Source organism: Ruditapes philippinarum, unplaced genomic scaffold (assembly GCF_026571515.1).
Source record: "Ruditapes philippinarum isolate M1 unplaced genomic scaffold, ASM2657151v2 ctg3203_1_1_1_1, whole genome shotgun sequence".
NCBI classification, from domain to species: Eukaryota; Metazoa; Mollusca; class Bivalvia; order Venerida; family Veneridae; genus Ruditapes; species Ruditapes philippinarum.
The window spans coordinates 74,488-90,368 of NW_026864551.1; the positions used below are offsets into that span (position 1 = coordinate 74,488).

A 15,881-nucleotide genomic window follows, 5' to 3' on the forward strand; every position below is an offset into this window, starting at 1 on the left:
AACGGTACACCGTGGTACATTGTCCAACATTGTTGCGAATTTAAACTATCCCAGTTGATACTGAAGGAGAGTACTATACTCTGTTTCAAATGTGGATTTCTTTGTTGAAAACATCGTAAACATAAATCTATACAAATTTTTGAATGATAAAACGTGGTCAGGGAGCCATCCAAATGTAGCTTTGCAAATATAGTGTTCATGAGAGCCTGTCCATGGAGGTACTGTCAAGTGCAAACCACCGTCCACGCCCCCTAGCACCGGCTTAAGGAGAATTTAACATTTAAAAAATGAAAAGGTAGAATTTTGAAACAACCACAGATGTGTTCATACGGCGGTTAACATGGAACCTTTAGTGTGACACAGTAGTGCCATTCCACGAAAAGCGGTGTATTGTCCCCAAGTAATAAAAAGCGTGTACCCTAGACGAGAAAAAAAATGGGCGGAACTAACCAAAATGGAATTTTGAAAGGGGATCTGACACCAAAGGACAAATTTAAAAGCAGGCAGCATATCCTAAGTGTGATTTAACATTATTCAATTAGAAACATTGGAACCAACAAACTAAAATACCGCAAACACAGCAATGATGTCGTGCTGAACGATCTTGAAAATTTATGATTAGCAGTTTTGCATACACCTTCAAATGGTCTAAAATCAACAATGACTGACCTGTGGTGGCAGTATATGGAAGTTTGACAGTCTGATCAATCCCAAAACGTTTAAAAACTTGAGAACACGTGTCTTGTTTTAATAATGGTAGATGCACGTGGCAAACTTAAAAATCCCTAACTTATGCGCAAAGTGTAATGCACTCCATCCTGAGATAAACCGTTTCTCCTCAAAATCAGTTGTCTCTGCGCAGAAAAGTCGTACACCAGCTTTTCAACGTAATTTTGTAGGTAGGGGATTTCAGTCCAATTAAAGAGGGAAAGGTAACAATAGAGGGCAGTCAAACAAGTAAATCAGCGAATTATCTTCATACATCATAAGTTACAATATTCTGGCCCCCGTGTTGCGCGCGATTCTAATATTTTGCGTTTTACTCTGTTAAATAGCCAAATTGATAAGAAACTATAGCTGGTGGAGAAGCTGGACTTTTCATTTAGGGTCTCTTGCCAGAAATAATCGTATCATCGATTGGTCTGTCCCAAAGAAAACCCCCGGGGAGTTCAGAATGATCCATCATATATCATATCCACCGGGCAAATCAATCAATGATTATTTTCAGCCCCTTGTTGATCTTGTTTATCATATTTTTTGTTGTTTTCTTCAATGATCATTGGCAGAGCTGCATCAGTTCTAAGGGTGTAGTACTTAAGTACCATTACCAGTACTTGCCAAGGTATGCAGTACCATTACCAGTACTAGTACTTGATTTTAGCTCGGTACTGCGTACATTTAATCAATGATGCTATATTTTCGATCCTTGAAGATCGTTCAGCACGACATTATTGTTGTGCTTGTGGTATTTTTAGTTCCAACTTTTTGGCATTTTTAGTTGGGTGGTTCGAATATTCCTACTTGAATAATGTTGAATCACCCTTAAGATATGTTGCCTGCTTTTTAAATTTGTCTTTTGACGTCTTATCTGTGATACGCTGGCTTCATAACCTCTGATCCTCTTTCAAAATTCCATTTTATTTAGTTCCGCCCATTGTTTTCTCGTTTAGGGCACACGCTTTTTATTACTTGGGGACCATACGCCGCTATTCATGGAATGGCACGGAAGTGTCACATTGAAGGTTCCATGATAACCGCCGTATGAACACATCTGCGGATGTTTCTAAATTCAAAATTTTACTATTTCATGTTTAAATGTTGAATTCTGCTTAAGCCGGTGCTAGGGGGCGTGGACGGTAACTTGCACTTTCCAGTGCCGGCCATGAGCGGGCTCAATCGGGCCGAGCCTGCAACATTTTCAATTTTGCCGTGTTGGGCTTTCTTTAGGGATTCTGTATTTATCTATTGTACAATTGCTACAATCGGGACTAGCATCAAACTCACTGTAAACTTACCAAACTAGCGTCAATATGTTCGAAAAATCTTGACTATCAAGGTATGCTAAATAAATAGTCTATTACAAATAATTACGTGATTTTGTTTGTGGCACTGTTTTTAGAATGGACAATCGCCCAAAACAATTACAACTTACATTGATGGCCTGGATTTTTATCATAAATTATGTTTTTACGACATAAATAATGTTTTCATTGTCGCAGAAATCGTATACCTAACGATTATTGGGCACTAATAACAATACGCACCTTGTGTGTGTGATACACTGAAGAGCGTGTGTTATAACATTTATGAAAAACTTATAAGTTATTCGAGTCACTTTTTACCTTGGTATATTATGGCTTCTTTCAGATCAGCGAGTTGATTACGTTATCCGGCATGAAAACTGAAATCAGATTTGACATTTGTAGGCTGTTTTTAAATTACGTCTTTTTAAAACAAATCAAGGAGGAACTCCAGTTCAACTGAAAATATGAGAAACAGGTAAAAAAGCCATGTTAACGCTTTATTGAATTTGTGTCAGTCAGGTCAATCTTCAAAAGGCCTCCTATTTTGTCACGCTTATGGTTTGCCGGTTACTGGAACGCAGATTTCGGCAGTACTAACAACGTGTGTCATCTTAGTCTAATTTGTCTGATCCGATAGCTATAGAATTGGCAGAGCCACAGATTAAGCTGCCAAAGTTTATCCTGCATCGGTAATAATGCAAATTTGAAGGTTGACATCTCAAGCGTAAAAACTTAATATTCGTCATTAGATGTTGATTCATATTCCAACCACTATCATACGTTGTGCACTCTTTTTTTTATATTTAGATGTATGGGTGTTTGGTGACTCAATCCCGTGACTCATACGCGTCCTGCGTATGAGACACACATACTGTACAGAATACGCAAAGTAATAAAAAATGTGTGTCCTCAAAGACGCATAAAAAATCGCGGACGCAAAACAATAGCGGCGCTATACCTATAAATTATGTCTTCACCGTTCACGATGATTATTTATACCGACACAGTTCATTCTGTAGCGTGTTATATTAAAGGTAATTTGATTGGCTCTCGTAAATTTGCTTACGAATCTAACTCGCTTTGATATTATTCCTTCGGTTTGTTTATTATTTAGTTGCCCGTAACGCAACAGCAAAAAGCATGCCGCCGAAAATAAAATTAAGGTTGATCAAAGTCAACAAAAGCTTTCTTTTTCGCCATCAAACTTCGAGGACATTGATAAAAATAACGCCTTGGTTGATAATAAGAACAAAGGGTCAAAACAAAGCTCGCCGTGAATTCAGACAAAAATGGCTTGGTATTTATAGTTGGTTACGTTACGTGGAAAGATCTAATGGCAAGCCAGATTACATGTATTGTAATATATGTGAAGACCATAATGTAAAAAATGGTATGTGTAAGGCAGCCCAGAACAGAAATTTTCAGAATAGTACACTAACAAGACATGCATATCTGCCTGAGCACCACAAATTCATTGTAGCCCCAACATTGCAATCAGACTTTGCATCAGCATGTAAAAAGTTGTAGCCGAACAAGATAAAGCAATTATTGCTATGATACACATTTTACATTGGACTGTGCAAGAAGATCTACCGCTCACAAAATTTAAGCCATTGGTTGGGCTAATGAATTCTTTTAGTGTTGAAGACATTGAACTATTGAACAAAAGTAAAATTAATTATCAGTCACCTGTCTTGCAGAATTTGCCCAGAATAATGTGAATAAAAAACTGAATTCTTCAGAATATGTAACTGTTTTAACAGACGAAAGCGCAGACATCTGCAACAACAAACGGCAAGTTATCTATGCTCAAGTGATAAATGACAAGTTTTGCCCTGAAACGTTATATGTTACTAATGTAGAATTCTGTAATGCAACTGGGGTTGGAATTGCCCAGGCAGTGCTAGATGAAATGATGAAGAGAGGTGTCTCGGCTAAACAAATAATGTCTCTTGGATCAGATGGGGTACTGCTATGACAGGGAAAGAAAAAGGTAACTATTGCTATTTTTTTTTTGAAACAGGTAATGTAAGGTCCTGTTCATTGACATATTTTTTTAATTAAAAACGATTGTACTAATTGTTTAAAGTATTTGCAAAATGTTATAATAAGTGTGGATCAGTGATGTTGAAAAAAATATTCTTTCTATTTCAGGTTCTGCAGCAATTATGAGAAGATCTAATCCTCACATGCATAATGTTCATTGTGTCGCCCACAAGTTGGCTTTGTGAAGCAGCAGAAAAATTTCCAATGATTATGATTAAAAAGCATCAACTGATTCTTACAGATCTTTATTATTATTTCAAGGTTTGTATATTCTGTTTTAATTTTTATTATCAATTTTTCTTCTATAATCTGACACCAGGCTTAAATAAGAGAATTTCTTTTTAATAAAATCATAATAGTAAATGTTTAAAATCAAGTTCTGAGTTCTTAGATATTACATATTTAAAGGGTTATTGCAACTTTTATTGCTAGTCACTATATGTTTGCAATTTTTTTTTTACTATTTTGTACAGGGCAGTGGTAAGCGAAAAGCACGGTTGCATAGTATACAAAAAGTACTTGATGATCCAATATTGACAGTTAAAGAAATACATTCAGTGAGATGGCTGTCGTGTTTTAATGCACTGACTGCTGTGTGGCAGTACTTGACAGTATTCTTACATATTTGGCTGAAGCATCCGTCCAATATCCCAAAGCCTTTGGTCTAAAGAAAAATGTTTGTCTCTTAACTTTGCTTCATTTTAGCAAATAGTCTTTTCAAAGCTTCCTAACAATAAGGAACAAACTTGAAGGCAGCCATGAACAATTTTATTAAACAGTCAAAAGATTAAAATCTATTTCAATATTTCAATATTAGTAATTTTAATAGTAACTTTTATTAGTAATAGTAACTTTTATTTTCCTTGTTTGATTCGTAAATGAAAAATGCATTTCAAAAAAGTCACACTGATTTTTCATTCAGATAGCTACATATTCTTTTATTGGGACGTCTTACATGCTGATTGACTCCATGGCACCATTAACAGTACGGAGTCAGTTTTTTCAAACAGAAAATGTAGATGTTGCCCTTGTGAAGGTAAAGAGATTTTTTTATTATTTGTGGGATAGAGTGCAATAAAGAAAGCCATACCTTAAACTAATAATGAAATGTTACATTTTTCACTTTGATTTTAAATTCTGAACTGTTTAAGTAATCATTATGATGAAGGAATTGAGAAATGATAAACTATCAACACCGTCAGCTTTCAATGTTAGCATGTTGTTGTATTGCTGAATGGAACAATAAAATCAATGTTTTTTGTCTAGGTTAAGGTGGAACAGTGCATGGAGGAACTGCAAGAAGTCAGAGAAATGAAATCTCCATACCTGCTTAAACTAAAAGAAGACTTTATTAACAACCAGTTTAGGGGGCATGAAGTAGTCACTTCAAACTTTGATCTGGAGAAAACAACTCAAGCTTTTGTTGACAATGTAGTGGAGAATTTACAATCTATGTATTTCTTTACTTATGATTAAAAAAGTACAAAAAACCCAACAAAAACAACAAGCAAATAGTTAATTGCAATTAAAGAATGGCAAAACAGACTGGTTATTATTTCATCATCTAAGTTAATTAGCAGAAAATAAAATTACAAACAAAACTAAAACAGTTCATAAATGCTATAATTTAGGGAAAAAATACAAATTCATTGTGTTAAAATTATGTTTACTTTCTTCTAGGAATGAAAATTTGAATGTCTTTGATATGATAGAATATTCATGACACAAAGTTTGAAGCAGACAATAACTTAAACTAAAATTTGAAATGAAAAGAATTCATAAGTGCTATTTTTTCTAGGTTTCCTGAGACTGACCTGCTGACTTCCTTTGGAATTCTGGCCCTTCGGCCAATCAGCTTCTTAAGTAAGCAAGAACTAGAGGAGTATGGATCAGAGGAAATAAACATGTCATGTGATTTTTATGCGCAAGAGAAAACAGTAACATGGAAAACTGATGGTGTGACAGAAACAGCAACATCTCAACCCATTGTTAATATTAGTGAAACAAAAACTGAATGGTCTTTCATAAAAAAAGTTGTATTGGCAGAAAAATATCCAAGGGACAAAATGTGTACTTTGTGGCAGTTAATATATAGATATCACAAGGACAACTTCCCAAATATGCTTCTTGCAATGACATCTGCAGTCCATACTGCTGGCTGTGAAAGAGGCTTTTCAGTCCAAAATAAAATTTTAAACAAAGCCAGAAATAGGTAAATTAGTAAGCAGAACCAATTGATATCTATTAAATTGTGCCCTGTGCCTATTGATAATGAAGTAGTTTTGAAAATTTGGAAACCCAAAAAAGAAAGGCGTGTTTATGAAATGAAATGAAGAAAATTTTGTTTGTTTTGGGTTTTATGTCACATCGACACAGTATAGGTCATATCGCGACGTTCCAGCTTTACTGGTGGAGGAAGACCTCAGGTGCCCTTCCGTGCATTATTTCAGGCACGAACGGGCACCTGAGTAGAACCACCGACGTTCCGTAAGCTAGCTGGATAGCTTCCTCACATGAAAGAATCCAAAGTCCCTGTCGGGATTCGAACCCACAGCGGTGAGGGGCAAGTGGTTTAAAATCAACGTCCTTAACCACTTGGCCACGGACGCCCAATGAAGTTGTTTTGAAAATTTGGAAACGCAAAAAAGAAAGGTGTGTTTATGAAATGAAATGAAGAAAATAAATTTGAAGAGAGCTAATACTTGTTTTTTTTTACTTTTTATACATGTTATATTATACATGTACATGGTCTAGGTTTAAAAATTATTTGTAACAGAACATTTCAAACACACCTCATTTTTGTTTATTTATGACTCATTGTTTTCCTGGTACGACTCATTAGTTTGGCTATATGACTCATTGTTTTAAAATATGTGAGTCAAAAAACCCATTGTCATTGATTTCTAGATAAATCACTCAAGAACACTGGCAAGCCTAACTTGAGATTGAAAGATTAAGCAAAAGTCCGGTGGGATGTTCGAGGCCTACGCTACGTGTCCTTCCGTCACTCAATTGAATCACAAGTGTTGTTTACTTCACCTCGATCCGTTATAATTGTTCATTTGGGAGGTAAATTGTTCATTTGGGAGGTAATGATTATGCAGATCTACCTATCTTTAATTTGAAGGATGTTATCCAGCATGAGATTTATTTACTTGCGTTAAGCTTTCCATACAACAGTACTAATTTGAAACTACAGTGGCAGACCTGACATAATGCCACGGGAAGTAGGGTTGCTATGGAAAATAAACGCAATTTAGTTAACAGGACAGAATACTAGATAAAATAAGAATCCCTAAGGAGAGCCCAACAAGGCAAAATTGAAAATTGCAGGCTCGGTGTGATTGAGCTTGTTCATGGACGGTACTGTCAAGTGCAAACTACCGTCTACACCCATAGCACCGGCTTACGCAGCATGAACTGGTACAATTTTGAATTTTGAAACATCAACATATGGCGGTTATCAAGGAACCTTCAATTTGACACGTAAGTGCCATTCCATGGAAAGCGGCATATGGGCCTCAAGTAAAAAATGCGAGTGCCCTAAACGAGAAAACAATGGGCGGAACAAATAAAATGGAATAGAGGTTATGAAGCCTGCATATCACAGATAAGACGTCAAAAGACAAGTATAAAAGACAGGCCACATATCCTAAGAGAGATTCAACAGTGTTCAAGTAAGGAAAACTGGAACCACCCAAAAAGAAAATAGCCGAAAACTAAGAACTAGATTACCAAAAGCACAACAATAATATCGTGCTGAACGATCGTTATGGATCGGAAATATAACATCTCTGATTGAATGTACGGGGCGACTTTTTTACAGCCTCCACAAGGCACAAACAACCCTGATGTGGCGATAAAATAGATAAAATAAGAATCCCTAAAGAGAGCCCAACACGGCAAAATTGCTGCAGGCTCGGTGTGATTGAGCCTGTTTACGGAAGGTACTGTCAAGTGCAAACTATCTGCCACCAAGTAGGTAATTCGTCGGGTAAAAGTAATACAATTAAGCCGGATTAAGCATCGATGCAAAAAATCTGGAAACAAAGTGATCCATCGGAAGCATTAATTACAATAAAATAACATGAATATCGCAGACTCGGTTTTATTGAGTATATACATGAGGGATAACTGCATTTGTTCCGGACAGACGGAGTTAATCTCATTAATATTGTTTTGGAAAACTTCCTAGATTACTTTAAAGATTTGTTCATGAAAAAATGTACAAGTGTATCGATAAGAACTTGGGGGGGGGGGTAAACTTTCATAAATTAATTATGACCGTTAAATTCTTTCGATCGGGAGGGGATCTGACATTGTATTCTGTTTTGTTTGGCATATTAACATAAAACCCTGTTTATGGTCCTACTGCTCTTGACGGAATGTCCGTCCGTGTAGGCCGACTTATCATCAGGAAATTAATTTTGTTTGTCCATGTGTTTGGACTGGACTTTTGCGTTATTTGGTTTTGCCCATAGTACTTGGCAATGCCTGTTTTTACGTTTGTATGATGCTGTTTGCGAGTTATTGTATTGGGATTTAACAGGGACTTGGTCATAACTGGTAGATGACCCAATTGATTTGGGGTCACTAGGTTAAAGGTCAAGGTCACATTGGCCTTAAATATCCGAATGGTTTCGACTTATTATATTGAAAACTATTTATCACAAAGTTTTGATATTTCACAAACCGATTGAGCATAACTAGTAAATAAATTCTATAGATTTTTGGGTCACTAGGTCAAAGGTTAAGGTCACAGGGGCCTTAAATGTTAGAATTGTTTCTGCTCATTATCTTAAAAACCATTTATCACAAAGTCTTCATATTTCACATATTAATAGTCATATGTAGTAGATGACCCTTAAGAATTTTAGGGTCGCTAGTGCAAAGGTCAATGTCACAGGTGCATTAAATGTCAGAATGGTCTCCGCTTAAAATCTTGAAAACTATGCATTACAAAGTTTTCATATTTCACGTACAGATTGGTCATATCTAGTAGATACGCCTATTGGTTTTGGTGTACACTAGGTCAAAGGTCAAGTTCACAGGGGTCTTGAATGTTAGTATGGTTTCCGTTTGTTATCTTGAAAGCTTTTTATAACAAAGTCTTCATATTTCACATAGTGATTGGTCATAACAAGTACATGACCCCTATTGATTTTGGGGTCACTATTTCAAAATTCAAGGTAACAGGGGCCTTTATGTCAGAATGGTATCCACTTGTTATTTTAAAATATATTAAACACAGAGTCTTCATATTTCACATAGTGATTGGTCATAACTAGTAAATGACCCCTATTGATTTTTGTGTCACTAGGTGAAATGTCAAGATCAAAGGTACCTTATATGTCAGAATGGTTTCCGCTCATTATCTTGTAAACTATCACAAAGTCTTCATATTTCATATATTGATTGTCATTTTCGGTAAATGGCTTATTAGATAATGTTTCTTGTAATATGTAAACCGACTTAAAGTTACATTAAATAAATATGTAAAAATATTTTTGCCGTCGGCCTAAAAACCAAGCATTCTACAGTTTCATTAACCTTTTTAACAGTATAGTTATAAATATCATCAAATACTGTTCATAAATAAGGATTTTAAATGGAAAACCCCACGGTAACACTAAAGTTCGTATACGAATTTTAACATACAAATGAAGACTATAATCAGCTCGTGTATGCGCTACGTCACGGTGTTATAATAGCTATCTGGAACACAGCAAATATAAGATTTTCTTGTGCAAACACAGTTTAACCGTTTAAGATTCACGGTGCACTAGGCCTGGGGTTCAGAAAAAAATAATCATCTCATAAAAAAAGATTAAATTTGTATGAAAATATCCGTTACAATGCGGAAATATACCGTTAAATTAGCACTGCTACTTATTGTCATGTTTGTTGATTTAACATTGATGTACGGATGATCTGAAGGCGGAGTTTCTTATGCAAACAAAATTTGTATTTCCTAATTCGCCACAATGAGGTTGCACATTTGTATGCTCATAAAACTCATTTTGGTTGTCTGGACACCAAAATAAGACCTGGACTCGATATGAAACCCAATTTATTAATTAAATGTCGCTATTTCTGTTTTTATGAAATTTATTAAATGTAACTTTAAAATTAAGTTTCTTGTATCTTGTATCTTATATCTTGTCATAATTAGTACCTTATTGATATTAGGATCATTATGTCTAAGTGCACAAGGGCCTGAAATGTCAGAATGGTTACTGCTCATTATCTTGAAAACTATTAATCACAAAGTCTTCATATTTCACATATTGATTATTGAATAGCCATATGTTGTAGATGTCCCCTATAGATGTCGAGATCACTATAGTTCAAAGGTCAATGTAACACTGGCCGTAAATGTAAGAATGATTCCCGCTTATTACTTTGAATTTTTTTCACAAAGTCTTTCTTTATCTCATATTGATTAGTCATAATGGGGTCACTAGTTCAAAATTAAAAGTCTTTATGTTTCACATATTAATTGGTTATAATTAGTAGCTCATTATTTTTCTTTTTTCCATAACTAAGCCATTCCATATACCCATTTATGGCAAGTTTCTATAACAAAAGTACCAATAATATGAGTCAAGGGCTCGAAAGGGGACATATGTGTCGTTCGACATTTCTTGTTAAATAATTATTACTGAAGTAGTCATGTATGAATCATATACATATAACAAATTAGATATGAACAGTTACTCAAAGTCGTTTTATTTTATTTCAATTATTAAAATAAGTGTAAGTTTAAATGAGTGTCATTATCATGAGCGTTATTACTTGGTTCGAAATCCTTTATAATATAATTGTTAGCGGAATCTTGCATTCACTTAATTTCTTTGCCTCGGGTCGCCTTCACGAATCAGTTGTCGGTGTATCGATATCTGCCACATAACCTGGAACAATATAAAATATCAACATTAAAGTATCTCGACTAAGGTCAAAAAGCTAAACTGTATACATGTACATTATCTTGAAATTCTTACATGAATAATAGAATACCTCAGGTACATAATATAGGAAATATATGCAAAAGATAATAAAGATAATAACTATACAATTGAAAATCGAATTTTGTTTTGAAACATGTTTATACGCTTTCCATGTTTTGTCTTCTATCACAAGAAAAATTCTCAAGTAAGTAAATAGACTGAAATTATGTTCACAAGCTACTGGCCAAATATATCACGTTTGTGTCTAACAATTACAGTTTTCTTTAAAATGGGACTTTTGCATCAAATTTGAGGCTTTGTCGATAATTTTTGTGTGCCCGCGTACGAAACAAATCGCGTTTGCTAAAGATCAATATATGTTTTTTTATTTGAAGAGACCACATGTTATTTGGTCCTGTCGGAGATTGGAACAAAGTCAAATTTTATTGTGAGACACACTAAAGTTATATGCGGAACATATATATTTATTCCATTCGCATACTAACGTTTTTTTTTGTTAATCTATTTATTCACTTATTTTCTTTTTTTCTGCAAAATATACTTCTCTATTCACTCCAATAGGCGCGCTTCCGTTAAAAGTTCTTTATATTATATCAAACATGCATGTCCCTATGGACTGATGGAACACAATGAAGTTTAACTTATATGTTTTAAATATAGTCTGAAGTATGCTCTAAGCTCATTTAACATGATTTTAAACTTACTGTTAGGACCCATGGCACTACAGACATGACACACAGCACAAATCGCCGGCACAATCCCTTCGAATAAAGAATTAGCAAATCAATGAAATTAATGAATAAAATATAAAAGCATTTTTTAAATCCCCGATATACCTTTAAATTAAGAAACGCTTTAAACATCATGTAACACGTGCTTATACGATTGTGTACCTGACAAATAAGCATGGCTAAGTCTATCACGAGACTCTCTCAACAGAAAAAAAAAACTAAAAAAAAAAGAAAAAGAAATCACACTCCATTTTGTAAACGAACAGAACAATTATACATACAGGTAAGAATATTTAAATCTTTCAAAGGCAGTAACAATTTTTAAATCATCAAAATCATATGTTGAATTTATTTCCTACATTGTTTTTAACACGTATCCTTCTGAAACTTAAAGTAATTATTCTTTACCAATCTGTGTAGAACCAGAAGCTAAAAATAATAACCATTTACCACCCGTGTAGAACCAGAAACCTAAAGTAATAACCCTTTACCACCCGTGTAGGACCAGAAACCTAAAGTAATTATCCTTTACCACCCGTGTAGAACCAGAATCAAAAATAATTACCCGTTACCACATATATAGAACCAGAAGCTAAAACTAATTACCCTTTACCATCCGTATAGAACCAGAACAAAAATAATTACCATTTAGCAGCTTTTGTAGGAATAATAACCTTTACCACCCGTATAAAACCAGAAACTTAAAATTATTACCCCTTACTAGCTCGTGTAGAGCCAAGCTTGTGTGTAGTTAGGCCAGTCTTTACTTAGACCTTCTTAAAATATACTCCGAAAACCTTATAAAGGCTAGTTAAAAAATTAGAAGCTAGGTAGTTTAGTTTTATAAATTCATGAGATTAAATGTAATTGTATTTAATAAATGAATAATGATGATTTGTACCATTTCGTAATTATACGCAAGGTATGTGTTCCTCATCATGTTCAGCAGAATCAACACAGTCCATAGGACCTGAAATAAATCAAAGCACTGTAAGCACTGATGTTGTACCTCAAATCAGGAAACGGTTCAGTCTTTAATTTAAGAGTCTTTGAAAAAGCATCATTTTCATTTATAATAATTACAATTTCTTTCCGTTTCATGCCCAGTAAATCTTAAGCAGACACTTTTTTGCAGCCGGTTTCTTTTGAAAGGAGGTCACGGCCAATTATTCAAAACCAGGATTGCCATTAAACAACTGTTTTCATTGTTCTATTCATTGTTCTTTTTCAGGAAACAGGATAAAAAATTTCGGTTTTAAAAGGGTTCCTCGATGTGTTTGTTATCATCTTATTTAACTTTAGATATTTTAAGATTATGATTATCACCTGCATCTTCCTGTATGAGTCACCTAATTTATACAAATCCACCGAACATTTATGTCCTCAAAACCTATGATATGGTTACTTTATGAAAAATCGGGTTCATCTAAAACTGTTCATTAAAAAGACAATACAAATAAACACTAATGTAATCAAGAACCGTATGACAAGCTACACCGTGTCTTACGGAAAGGGCCGAATAGATACGATTGTGGAACTGCGAAATTAAAATATAGGAATGGAATCAGTTACCACAATAATGATAATTATTTAGTTAAGAATGATGATTATTTAGATAACAAAGATAAGTATTTGTTTTAAATAGTTCCATTTCACAACTCGAAAACTATTGTTAGAGTACTTACAAACGCTGTAAAAGACATAAATCGGTTGAATATGATGTTATCACGAAGCATTGTGTGACATCCTAAACATGCTTGGACAAAGCCTAAACAACAGATAAACTTTCCTTGGAACAACAAGTTTGCGAGTAAATTTTCAACATGGTCCGCAGAATTTGTATACAAATACACACCGACTGCACCATAAAGAAGTACACATATTCCTGAAATCTTTAAGGAACGTCATGTTTTACTAGGAAGCGAAACAAGAAAGCTTCCTCATTAATGCACTTTTATAATAGAATTAAAAATGGAACAAGATTTATACTTTCATAATCACATTATAGCAGGAACAATATTCATACTTTGATAAAAAACAAACAACATTTAAACAGAAGCATAATAATACTTTTTGATAGAATCTAGTATTCAAAAAGGAAAAATAATCTGCAGTTTTAATAAAGTATAAAAAGTAAAATATTATACCTTTAAAACTGCGTTAAATAGGAAAATGTTAATGCACTTCTTTAAAAGCATTGAAAAAGGGAAATATACATATATGTATAGTAGCAATCAAATTTCACAATAACAGACATTTGAATATAAAACTATTCAATTAATAATATATCCTTAATTGTTCACAATAAGATAACCATTGGATGTACTCTAGAATTATAAATTAATGCATAATTATAGTGTATTGCCTGTTATACTATAAAAATATATTTTTATAATATTCAAGCCTACTTATACGTGTATATTTATCGTTTATTGTTCAAATATTTGCATGGTCGTTCAGTTAATTATCGATAATAACTCACGCAATATTTAAGATAACATTTTTTTCCAATTTAAGATTTAAATTTGTAATTTTTGCATACTTTGTAATGTAAATCATTTTCTGACAGTACTTACAATAAAAATTAACCCAGGATTATTAGCGTCCATTCTTATCATTGTGATTTTAGGTTTTATGTTGATATGTTTCTTCCTGAAACGAACATGACTTGAAATAATGAAATTAAATCGAATATGACGCATAAAAGTAAATTCCGATGAAATTTGTAACATACAACTTAAGCATCTAACGAACGTTGTCTTTTAAAATAGATAGAAATAACAGTGATATTTTGACACCAGTACAATATAGTAAGATATCGTATATCTTTCTCTTTTCAAAATATTACATTTATACCAGTAAATTAAAAAAAAACTCCAGATATAAGTATCTTCAAAATTAAATTTTTTTAAACAGATTAAAAATTGAAAGATTTGTTGCGTTACAAAATGATACATTAGAAGAATTTGAAAATTGCTGGATAAATCTAATTGATTTGTTTGATTTCTAAATAGTACATGCAGAGAAAATCTACATATCAATGAAAATGCTAAAGTTATCATGGTTTGTATTCTTCTATTGTATTATTTTTCTTAAATTAACGGGCCTTAAACGTGGTTCAAAAAAAAAAAGATATCGTGTCCCGTAAATTGTGATAACAAGCTTATTGAACATTCTTAAATTACTTAAAATATGTATTTCAAAATTGATAGAATTATGTCAGACTATATTGTCTTATGCAAAGAAAATCCTTATGCAAAAAGATATAATAAATAAATTTTAATATATGTTTTTATTTAAAATATAAAAAGGGGTATTTGTTTAAAAGATATATATGTAAGAAAGTATATGAAAGATAAAACCGTAGTGTATCTTTTTATGATATACTATTAAAAACTATTTCTTACCTAAATGGCTGTAATTCCGCATATAATAAACTCTATTATAGCCAAAAGCAATTATTAAATACAGGAAACCCGGCAAAAATTATCACGTGATATTATTATATGGATAACACGTACCGACTTGTAACACCGTTAACCGCGGAAAGATAAACAAATCTTTTTTTTTTTTTTTTTTTTTTTTTTTTTTTTAAGGCATACTAAATGCATTTATTTAAAGTGTTTAAGCATATCAGAAGTAAAAAGTAGAGGAAAAGAGTTTCTTTATCATTTACATTTGTATAACAAATGCGGAAACGTTATACCCTCGATGCAACTTATGTCGATTACTTGCTACCTTGTTCACATAAAATGGTCTAAAGGAAAAAGAGAACGTCCTTTAAGGATATATTTTCTTCGCAAAATTGACCGATGTTTTCTCTGAAAATAGAAATTGTATAACATGTCCCTCTTGGGATATTGAAAATCGCTATTCGTCTATTTTTACGCTTTTATATAAAAGATTATGGAAATGAATGTTTACATAAATTTATTTGTTATGAACCTTATCTTTTGTATGCATAAGCTGAGTATATGCAACACATGTCTTAGAGAATGTCGTTTCCCAGAAATGTGTTGTATCTTATTCAATATGAGCCATAGATAAAGGGTAAACGTTAATGACACTTTTCGATTTCATAGAAAATCGCAGTTAAAATGAATTCGCTGAAT

General features: G+C 33.3%; 1 protein-coding gene across 1 annotated transcript in view; it reads right to left on the reverse strand.

Annotated features, from left to right (window-relative positions):
* The window catches only part of LOC132726046 (uncharacterized), a 29,221-nt gene extending 13,936 nt beyond the window's left edge, over positions 1 to 15,285 (reverse strand). Inside the window, exons 1-3 of the mRNA XM_060711295.1 lie at positions 15,177 to 15,285; positions 14,346 to 14,421; positions 12,671 to 12,739 (exon numbers count right to left, since the gene is read on the reverse strand). The gene's annotated coding sequence lies outside the window, so the exon portion shown is untranslated. The remainder of the gene's footprint in view (positions 1 to 12,670; positions 12,740 to 14,345; positions 14,422 to 15,176) is intronic.
* Positions 15,286 to 15,881: the final 596 nt, after the last annotated feature.